At 34.4% G+C, this 10959-nt stretch overlaps 1 long non-coding RNA gene across 1 annotated transcript; it reads right to left on the bottom strand.

The window, feature by feature from the left end:
• Nucleotides 1-1373: 1373 nt before the first annotated feature.
• LOC309624416 lies at nt 1374-10216 on the bottom strand. The gene is made up of 2 exons (XR_014241887.1): nt 9837-10216; nt 1374-3522 (listed from the first exon to the last, which is right to left on the bottom strand). It is a non-coding gene; the product is annotated as an uncharacterized lncRNA (long non-coding RNA).
• Nucleotides 10217-10959: the final 743 nt, after the last annotated feature.

Raw genomic sequence — 10959 nt, 5'->3', positions numbered from 1 at the left:
ATAAGTGTACATTTAGAATCTTAAGAGAATCTGCAACTTGAGTGCAGGCAGCACCAAAGTAAAGATCCTACATGGCTTTAATACATTTTTTAAATCCCATTTTAGGTAAATTTGTCCCTGAGATCAGTGTATGTGAAATCTCAAGTAAAGCCTTAAACATGTGCTTGAGACACTGGTGTTTCACCGACTTCAAAGGCAACAGATGTGAGAATCCAGGGTGAGTCATTCAGTGTCAATTTAGTCAGAGACGGGGAATATCAATGATGTTATGCTTTAATTCAAGTAAATATATTATCTGAGTTATTTTTTCTTAGCAAAGTATCTGTTCATTAATTTTTTACAGTGCTTTTATATAGTTTACTTTGGCTTTCATTTTACAGCCTCCATTCATTTCCACAGTTACTTAGGTCAACCCCATTTTCCCCAAAACTTCTTAAGTGAAGTTATTTCATACTTGTAATACAGTTAGATGTTTTGTCACATTCTGTGTTCCATTGTGGACTCTCCAGAATATCTAAATGAATGTTTTTTTAAATTATGTATATTAAGGTTCACTCTTCGTACTGTAAATTTCTATGGGTTTTAACAGATGCACAGTATCATGTATCCACCACTACAGTATCATACAGGATAGTTTCACTACCCTAAACAATCCTCTGTACTTCACCTATTTAACACTTCTCAGTCCCCAAACACCTGGCAACCACTGACTTTTTAAAATTATCTCTATAGATTTGCCTTTTCCAGAGTGTCATACAATTTTTCATGATTTATTCTTTTCAGACTGGCTCCTTTCACTTAGCAATATGCATTTACAATTTATGCATATCTTTTCATGTTTGGTACCACATTTCTTTTTCTCATGGAATGACATCTCATTGTTGGGTTGTACCACAACTGTTTATTCACACCTGTTAAAAGGAGATCTTGGTTGCTTCTGATTTTTGACAATTATGAGTAAAGCTGCTATAAACATTTGTATGAAGGTGACTTTTAGGATTTTTTTCTTTATCTTTGATTTTCTATAGTTTGAAAATGATACGCCTACATGTAATCTTTTGATATTTATTCTGTTGGATGTTCTCTGAGCTTCCTGGATCTGTGATTTGGTGACTGACACTAATTTGGGGGAAATTCTCAGTCATTATTGTTTAAAATATTTCTTCTGTTATTTTCTGTTGTCTCCTTGTGGTATTCTTATACGTGTATGTTACACCTTTTGTAGTTGTCCCACAGACCTTGGATATTCTAGAGATTCTTTCTTCTGTCATGTCTAGTCTACTAATAATCCCATCAAAGGCTTTCTTCCCATCTCTGTTGCAGTGTTTTGCATTTCTAGTGTTTCTTTTTGGTTCTTTCCTAGGATTTCCATCTCTCTGCTGACATTATCCATCTGTTTTTGCATGCTGTTTATCCATTAGAGCTCTTAACATATTAATTATAGTTCTTTCAAAATCCTGGTATAATCATTCCCAATCCCTGCAATGTGTGGTTCCTTCTATCCCTTGTGTTTTCTTTGCCTTTTAGTATGCCTTTAATTTTTCTTGACAGCCAGATTTGAACAAAGAACTGCTGTAAACAGGCCATTAGTAATGTGGTGGTAAGGTGTGGGGGGAGGGGAAGTGTTCTATAATTCTATACCTATAATTCTGTAATCTCTAATAACTAGCTCTCAGTTGTTTAGTGGGCCAGTGCCTTTGGATCATGAGCTTCACGAGTGTTTTTCAGTTTTTGTCTCTCTCCTTAGGTGAATGAGGATGGCTCAAGTGGGCTAGAGCTTTGTATTCCCCCTCTCCTATGTGGAAGGCTACAGCTGACAAGAGTTGGGTATTTCCCTTCTCCCAGGTGAGCTAGGCTCTGCTAATATCGCAGCCAATTAGACTTTGGTTAATTAATTTCTCCTGAGCGCAGGCCTTGTTAAGTAGAACAGCTTGCTCTGGCATATTTCAAAATGGTTCCTCTTCCCTTCCTGCTGCTGACAGCACAAGGGGATTTTTCTCTGATACTTACTGTGAGAATCCAGTTGAGCTCCTGGAGGTAAAACTCACTGAAGTATGGGAGCCCCACTATGACTGGGTTCCCCTGGAGTTTTTAACCGTCAGGATTGTCCACACTGAGCCTCCAGCAATTAGACAATTCCAGTTCAGGTTTTCCTGCTCCAGCACTGGTTCCCTTGCCAGTTTCTGCCCGCGAGACTCTGCTCAGGTGAGTCATGACTCTCTGTATTCACTTGTCTGACTTTCCAGTCTTGGAGACAGCAGTTTGCACTGTGTCCTCCCCTCTCATATGAATTCAAGAAGAGTTGTTGATTTTCCAGTCTGTTCAGCGTTTTACTTGTTGTTAGGACAGAGTGGTGACTTCCAAGCTTCTTTCATGTAGATCAAAAACCTGAAGTCTGCAGGGGTTTTGTGAATATGTTTTTAAATAAGTTGAGTAAATATCTAGGAACATGACTGCTGGATTGGGTGGTAGGAGTATGTTTAGCTTTGTAAGAAATTGCCAGCTGTCTTCCAAAGTGGCTGAACCTTTTGCATTCTCACTATCAGTGAATGAGAGTTCCTGTTGATCTTCATCCACGTCAGCAATTGGTATTGTTAAAATTTTGGATTTTAAATCTTTCTAATGGTTGTGTAGTGATATCTCTTTGTTGTTTTAATTTGCAGTTCCCTAATGACAAATAATTTTCAGCATATTCCTGTTTATTTGCCGTCTGTATGTCCTTTTTGGTGAGGTATCCAGATACTTTGCCTTAATTTTTTTTTTTTTATTGTTGAGTTTTAAAATTTCTTTCTGTATTTTGCATACAATACCTTTATCAGACATGGGTTTTCCAAATAGCTTATCCCAATCTATGGCTTGTCTTTCTATTCCCTTAAAAGTTTGCTTCACAGCTTAGACATTTTTAATTTTAAAAATCCAACCTACCAAGTTTTTCTTTCATGGAATGTGCTTTTGGTATTGCGTCTAAAAATGTGTCACCAAGTTCAAGGTCACATAGATTGTTCCTTACTTTACTTTCATACTGGTACACTTCAGCATCTTCTTATTTGCAAACTTCCTTTTTAAGCATTGCAATTCAGTAAAAGCCCCGAAACCTGAAGATTTTTAACCTCCTAATTGTCTAAGCTTTAATTATTGGTTTTTCAGTCTGAACATGATGTAATCAAAATATAAAGGACTTTCTACCAAAATAGTTCTGTGTTTTTAAACACACTTAAGTTGTTTATAAAGTTTCTCTTCAAAGGCTTAAATATTGATATTTGAAGAGAGGTAGCAAAGAGAAAATTCACACTGCCACGTGGGAGCTTTTATTTTATTATTTTGCTGTTCTAGTTTCCCATTAGTAAATTTCACTTTGGTAAATTTTTAAAACCACCACTTATTTTTTTTTCGAGTTTTACTGAGAAATAATTGACATATATTACTGTATAAGTTTAAGGCACACAGCATGATGGTCTGAGTTACATGTATTCTGAAATGATTATCACAGTGGTTTCAGCTGACATCCATCATCTCATATAGCTACAATAAAAAGAAAAGAAATAAGAAAAAAAAATTCTCATTGTGATAAGAACTCTTAGAATTTACTCTTTTAACAATTCTGATATATCATACAGCAGTGTTAACTGCTATTAATTTTTTAATAAACATCTCTGTTAATTGAGATAAAGTTTAACACATTCCTGGACACAAGGTGCTGACACAACTTGGAATCCATGTGTCTTTTACATTGACTCTCGTTTCCAAAGGAATTTAACATACGAAAATTCTTATACATTTTGGTTTTGATGTTTTTTAATACATTATAGATAAATAGACATAATAGATAAGTTTTGATAAAAATTGAAGAATCAAAGAAACCGGTGTATTCAGTACCCTAGAAACCTCAAACCAAAAGGAAATAGTAAACATGATCACAAAAGGAAATAATATGGAAGGAAAGCATAGGCTTTTATAAATTGTCCTAGAATCATCTTCTCTTACATTATAACTTTAATGACTTTAAACTCATTTAATCTATATGTACTTAGTTAGCTTTTTAAAGTGATTATAGAACAATCTCTTACATGATTTATGCTTAAAATTGACTAATCTGGACAGGAAATTCTCTTCATATAGTAAGTTCCATGTGAAATACTCTATTTAAATTAAGAGGAACAACTATGGAAAATTCCTACCATGTAGTGACCTGGCACAATGAAAGTACTCAAATATGTTTGCTGAATAAGTTATAAAATGATAATAAAAAGTTAGCAGAGCAAAAAAAATGAATAAATTAGATCCACATTTTTGAGTCTAGATTGCCAAGATTATTAATATTTGCTTAATATCATTAGGTACTTGCTGTGTTTCAAGCTTTATTCTATTTTACATTAATTACTCCTCCCAACACCCTTATGAGATAGTTGTACTTTATAAGAGCTTTGCCACTTCTAATAAGTGTTTGGTTTCTATTTGATTCATATGTATTTCTAAGTTTGACTACAAGCCTATCCATATTTAAGGTACTCATACCCATTGCATTGAATTGAAGGATTTGGGTGGCTAATCAAGGACAAGACATATGCTAGGAGGTGGCAGTAGCACACAAGGAGTCGCATTGTGGGCAGCACTTGGACAGGATGCATGTGAGGGGAGATCCCTCACAGCAGGAGACCTCTTAGACACCAGCAGCCTAGGTCCACCATCCATAAAGGGAAGAGAACAAAGAAATGACTGGGGAAGAGAGCTGGAGAGGAGGCTTAAGTGTCTAGGTGATTTCTGGGTCAGAGAGCTTTCAAAGCCAGCAGGGGCTTGGGATCTTTAAAGGGCCATGGTTTACCTTATTTATGGCTAGTAGATGTTGGGTGCAGTTTCTTGGGGTTTGCAGAGAAGACTGGCTTCTAAATGACTAAAAATAGGCCTATTGGGGCTATATTTAAAGCAACTGGATGTGTAAGAATTTGAGTTTAGCACCAGTAGGCTTTTGAGCTAACAGTCTAGACTGCTGTGATGAAGTAAAAACATGGGGGCCACAATAAACAAGGGACATCTTTGGCTCATTTGTATAACACCTATAAAGTAATTTCTATTCATTCTTAAATACACAAAATAAAAAAAGTATACGTATTGCCGATTTTAAGTTGCTTGGGGTATATGTGTATATATATACATATAAATGTATATATTGCATGAGCTGTATTTTCAAGCGTGCACACACACACACACACACACACACATGCACGCATAAACCCTAAAACTATTAAATATATGAAAAAAGCTTTCTACACGCACCATCAAGTTTTCCTTAGGGGAGTTTTTTCTTGTGTCTTTAGGGTTTAGGCAGTGGTATTAGGCAACTAGGGATGTCATAACAAAATGCCACAGAGTGGATGACTTAAACAACAGAAATGTATTTTCTCACAGTTCTGGAGGCTAGAGGTCAAGGTGATGGCAAGTTTGGCTTCTCCCTGAAACCTCTTTCCTTGGCTTCCTGCCTTCTGTGTCTTCATATGACCTTTTATTTGGTTTCTCTTCTTCTAATAAGAACACCAGTCTTATTGGATTAGGGCCCCATCCTTATGATCTCATTTAACCTTAATTACCTCTGTAAAGTCCCTAGTTCCAAATGCAGGCACATTGGGTGTTAAGACATCAATGTGTGGATTTGGGGGAGACATAATTCTGTCTATAAGTACACTTTACCTCTGGATTGTGATTTTGTATGATATATGTATTTAGATCTAGAGCCAATAATATATGCCCTGCACGATTTCACTATTTTAATTGCATGTGTATTATATACCACATTTTTATTTAAACTTGGACAAGAATTGCAGGTTCATTTGGCTTATGAAATTCAGTTCATTTATAACCTGTTTCACACAGCACTTCAGAACAGAAAATTAACTTTCTTAACTGAATAAAACCAAAATGGAAACAAAATTTTAGTTCCTAAAAGAGCTTTGTAAATAATTTTGTATTGCACATTTCATTTAATTTATTCCAACCGGCATTAAAATATCTGTTAAATACTCTTTTTTGTTGTGAAGATATTCACAACTACGAAATGAAGTGGCCATTGTATTCTTAAGAGCTCAACATAATTAAGACTATATTTTATTGAGATCAACCAATTCCATTAAAATATCACTAGAAATGAATAAATTGAAAGGATCCTCAGCAAAATGAGAAGGAATGATTATGAGTTACTGAAATTTGAGCTCTATGAAGGCAGTATTTTGTTGCTGTGGTTTTGTTCATCTATACAAATAGGAGCAAAATCTGGTAGCATTACATTGAAAAATAACTCTATATTAAGTTTACACTTCCCCACAAATATTTGGCAATGTTTAACGTTGTATCTTCATGCCAGGAACTTTTCTAGGATTTAGGAATAGATCTCTTAATAAAATAAACTCCCTGCCCTCATAGAACTTCATTCTAGCATAGAGACAGAAAATAATCAAACACTTCCTTTAATTTGGGTTTCCCCTTTAGAGCTAGCCAGTGACCCTGACAGAAGTTTTTAAGTATTCAATGTATAAAAGTATATCTATAATCTCTGAACTGTAAAGTGCACATACAATAATTGTACCTACAGTTGCTACATTTCAGGGCACTATCATGTCGACCTACTCTATATGACTAAAATAATCAGCAGTACAGTTCAGTTGTAGTTTCTAAATGTACTAGTGGTGAACAGAGGACCAAAATGCAAGATGTCATATAAAAGAGTGGTAAAGAAATTAGTTTCTTGCTCTGTTTGACTCAGTTTTCTGCTACATACTTACTATGATATGAGACAATGTATTCTATCTCTACAAAACTCAGGTGTTTCCTTTGTGAAATGAGAGAAATAATTATATTAAAGGATGGCTCTGAGTATTATAGAAAATAATATGTGCATTGTACTTAGCATGATACCTGGTATGTAAGATTCATTGAAATTCATGGTAGCTATTACTGTTGCTAAAATGCAGGTGTGTTGAAGGGGGCAAAAAGATGAGCTTTTTTTTTTTCCATTTGGAGCAAATTTCATAGATTTCACATCATGGATTAATTTTAAATCAAACATTCCATTAGATATGGGAAATTTCCCATGACTACTATTATGATAGTAATCACCCTAGAAAACTGATAACTTAATCTTAGCTGTTTATGTTCAGGAAAAAAAATTGAGAATATTTTGATGTATTGTTTGTGGGGAGGTTTTTGGTAATTTCAGTTTTCTTGATACATTTGTATTCTCCATGTTTTATATGTGTTATTTTTGAAAAGTAAGAATGTAATTGGAGTGGCAGTTTACAGATAAGCAAGGAAAGGAGGCAGTTAAAATAAAAGTTTTTAAATAGTAAAAACTTTATAGTGGAAAAACTGGACAAACACTACCTCAGCCAGGTGGTCAAGGTCAACATCAACAGTGCTAAGTCATGTTCATAATATGTACCCTTGATATGACATGAAAGTGTCACTTTACTTCTATAGTTTTCCTTCCAAAAAATCCCAAACTCCAGTCTAATGAGAAAACATCAGGCAACTCTCAATTTAGGAACATTCTACAAAATACCTGAACAGTTTTCAGATCTGTCAAGGTCTCCAAAATATACAAACAGCTCACATAGCTCAATATCAAAAAAGAAAAAAAAAAAAAAACCCAATCAAAAAATGGGCAGAAGACCTAAATAAAAATTTCTACAAAGAAGACATACAGATGGCCAAAAAGCACATGAAAAAATGTTCAGCATTGCTAATTATCAGAGAAATGCAAATCAAAACTACAATGAGGTTATCACCTCACACCAGTCAGGATGGCCATCATCAAAAATTCTACAAACAATAAATGCTGGAGAGGGTATGGAGAAAAAGGAACCATTCTACACTCTTGTTGGGAATGTAAATTGGTACAGCCACTATGGAGAACAGCATGGAGGTTTCTTAAAAAACTAAAAATAGAGTTACCATATGAGCCTGCAATCCCACTCCTGGGCATATATCCAGAGAAAGCTATAATTCAAAAAGAAACAAGCAACCCGATGTTCATTGTAGAACTATTTACAGTAATCAAGACATGGGAGCAATCTAATGTCCACTGACAGATGAATGGATAAAGAAGATGTGGTATATATACAATGGAATATTACTCAACCATAAAAAGAATGAAATAACACCATTTGCAGCAACATGGATGGATTAAATATCATCATACTTAGTGAAGTAAGCCAGACAGAGAAAGATAATTATCATATGATATTGCTTATATGTGGAATCTGAAAAACAAAGATACAATTGAGCTTATTTACAAACGAGAAATAGACCCATAGACATAGAAAACAATTTTATGGTTACCAAAGGGGAAAGGTGAGGAAGAGGAATAAATTAGGAGGTTGGGATTAACATATACACAGTTATATATTTTATATATAAAATAGATAACCAACAAAGACCTACTGTATAGCACAGGGAACTATAATCAATATTTTGTAATAACCTATATGGCCAAAGAATCTGAAAATATATACATATATACATAAACTTCAGTTTATGTATATATATAAACTGAATCACTGTTCTGTATACCTGAAACTAACATGACATTGTAAATCAACTACGCTTCAATAAAATTTTTAAAAATTAAAAAATAAACTTTCAAGGTCATCAAAAGTCAATAAAAGTATGATAATCTGTCACAGCTAAGAGGAGCCTAAGATGACATTACAACTAAATGTAATGTATCCTCAGTGAGTTCCTGGAAGAGAGAAAAGACATTAAGTAAAAATTAAGCAAATCTGAATAAAGTTTGGAACTTGTTAATAATTATTTAATAATTAACAATTTGGGTTCATTAATTGTGACAAGTGTACCATATTAATGTACGATGCTTTGATAGAGGCTACTGAATATGAACTATTTGGGAACTTTCTGTACCAGCTTCACAATTTTTCTGTAAATCTAAAACTGTTCTAAAAAATAAAGTTTACTAATAAATATATAACCAAAAATTTTTTTAATTCACATAGTTTGGATAGTTCAATGACAAAATGGTGGTGTTCAAAGAAGAAGTCTTGGAAATAAACACAAAATTAAAAGTCTACTTACAAAATGGATGGAACTATGCATGTATTTTTTCTTTGTAAAAATATCAAAATTTTGGAAATATTTACACAGTCAAAATAAAGGCAAAAGAAAATAAAAGTAAAAGCAGAAGATTTTTAAAAGTCATATCAAATGGATACTGTTGTCTACACTTGGCCAAAATTTTGCATGAAAATTAGTATTTTTATCATGTGATTTTCTAAATATGTAACAACTGGTAGAACTTAGACCTGGCAAATGAGAGCAGACAGTAGTAAGCAGTGCTCATAAGTATATAACACCTAAATATTAGAGTGGTATTTCTAAAACAGAATGTCAGCTCAGCCCAAAGACAAAATGTTTAGATTGAGTACTTGAAGTCTTGCTATGTTATACAATGGGAAGAAAATTATATTACAAAAACAGATACAATGCAAGTTTCCCAGACCAGATAATCTCAACAACTATAAAGCCCTAAATCTATACCAGCCACAAACCTAAAGGAAGGAAGGAAGGAGGGAGGGAGGGGCATTACAGCTCTTCCTGGCCTCATTGCCTCACTTCCTGTCACTTGGGACTCCCCTTGCTCTTTGACTATGAAATTTGGTATATACATCTCCTCCTTTGGATAGCTTCCTATGCATCCTTCAAGACCTGCTCAAAAATCACTTTTGCCAAGAAGTCTTTCATGAAACTACCAGAAAGAGTTAGCTGCCCCTCATCTGAGTCCCGATAGTATTATGTTCATTTTGTCACTCCTTCAACAAATACTTAGCAATTACCTACTGTATTCCAGGCCTGTATTTGTATCTCTGTACCATCATTTCCTGAACTCTATGACAGCCATGTCTGATTCCCCTGCTAGACTCAGACTAGTGCTTGCTGGTCTCCTAAAATGAATGAGAAAAAGGAATCAGCAGTTACTCCTCACAGCCTGCCTTGTTTGAGGTGTGTCCTGTTATAAACCATACTTTACAAATGTGAAAAATGAGACACAAGAATGCAAGGTAACATGTCTGAGGTAATGCTGCTGCAAAATTTTCTTTAGCCTTTTGATGCAATGGATTACATTGATTACTGAATGTTTAGACAGCTTTGAATACCTAGGATAATCCTAGTTGGTTATGGAGTACATTCTTTCCATACATCTTTGGATGCAGTGAGCTATTGTCTCTATTGATATTTCTCTATTTCTTATTTTAAAATTCATTAATATCTGCTTTAAGTTTGTTACTTCTTCTTTCTTTTGGTTTATACTGCTCTTCTTTCTCTAGTATCCTAAGGTGAAAGCTTACATTTCTGGTTTTAGATCTTTACTTTTCTAAAAAATATGCATTCAATGCTATAAATTTCCCTCTAAGTATTGCTTTCACTGCATCTCATAAATTTTGATAGGTTTTATTTCAATTTTCACTAAGTTCAAATTATTTTTAATATCTCTTGGCATTTCTTTTTTGACCCATGTATTATTTACAAGTGTGTTGTTTGTTTAATCTCCAAATACTTTGGGATTCTCTAGCCACTTTCTGTTATTGATTTCTAGTTTAGTTCCATTGTGTTCTGAGAGCATACTTTGGATGATTTCAATTCTTTTAAATGTGTTTGAGGTGTGTTTCATGTCCCTGAATGTGATGTATCTTGGTGAATGTTCCATGTGAGCTTGAGAGGAATGTGCACTTGACTCTTAAATAACATGGGTTTGAACTGGGCAGGTCCACTTATACCTGGATTGTTTTTAAGAAATATATAGTCAGCCCTTCACATTCTTGGGTTTCGCATCTGTGGATTCAATCAACTTGGATTGAAATTTCCACTCATTTTACTACTACATTTTATATGAAGGACTTGAGCATCAGCAGATTTTGGTATATGCAGGGGCTCCTGGTACCAATCCCCCTCAGATAC

This window comes from Balaenoptera borealis (assembly GCF_965194805.1).
Source record: "Balaenoptera borealis genome assembly, chromosome: 2".
NCBI classification, from domain to species: domain Eukaryota; kingdom Metazoa; phylum Chordata; class Mammalia; order Artiodactyla; family Balaenopteridae; genus Balaenoptera; species Balaenoptera borealis.
Note: the sequence above shows the minus strand (reverse complement) of the source record. Positions and strands in the feature narration are given on the sequence as shown.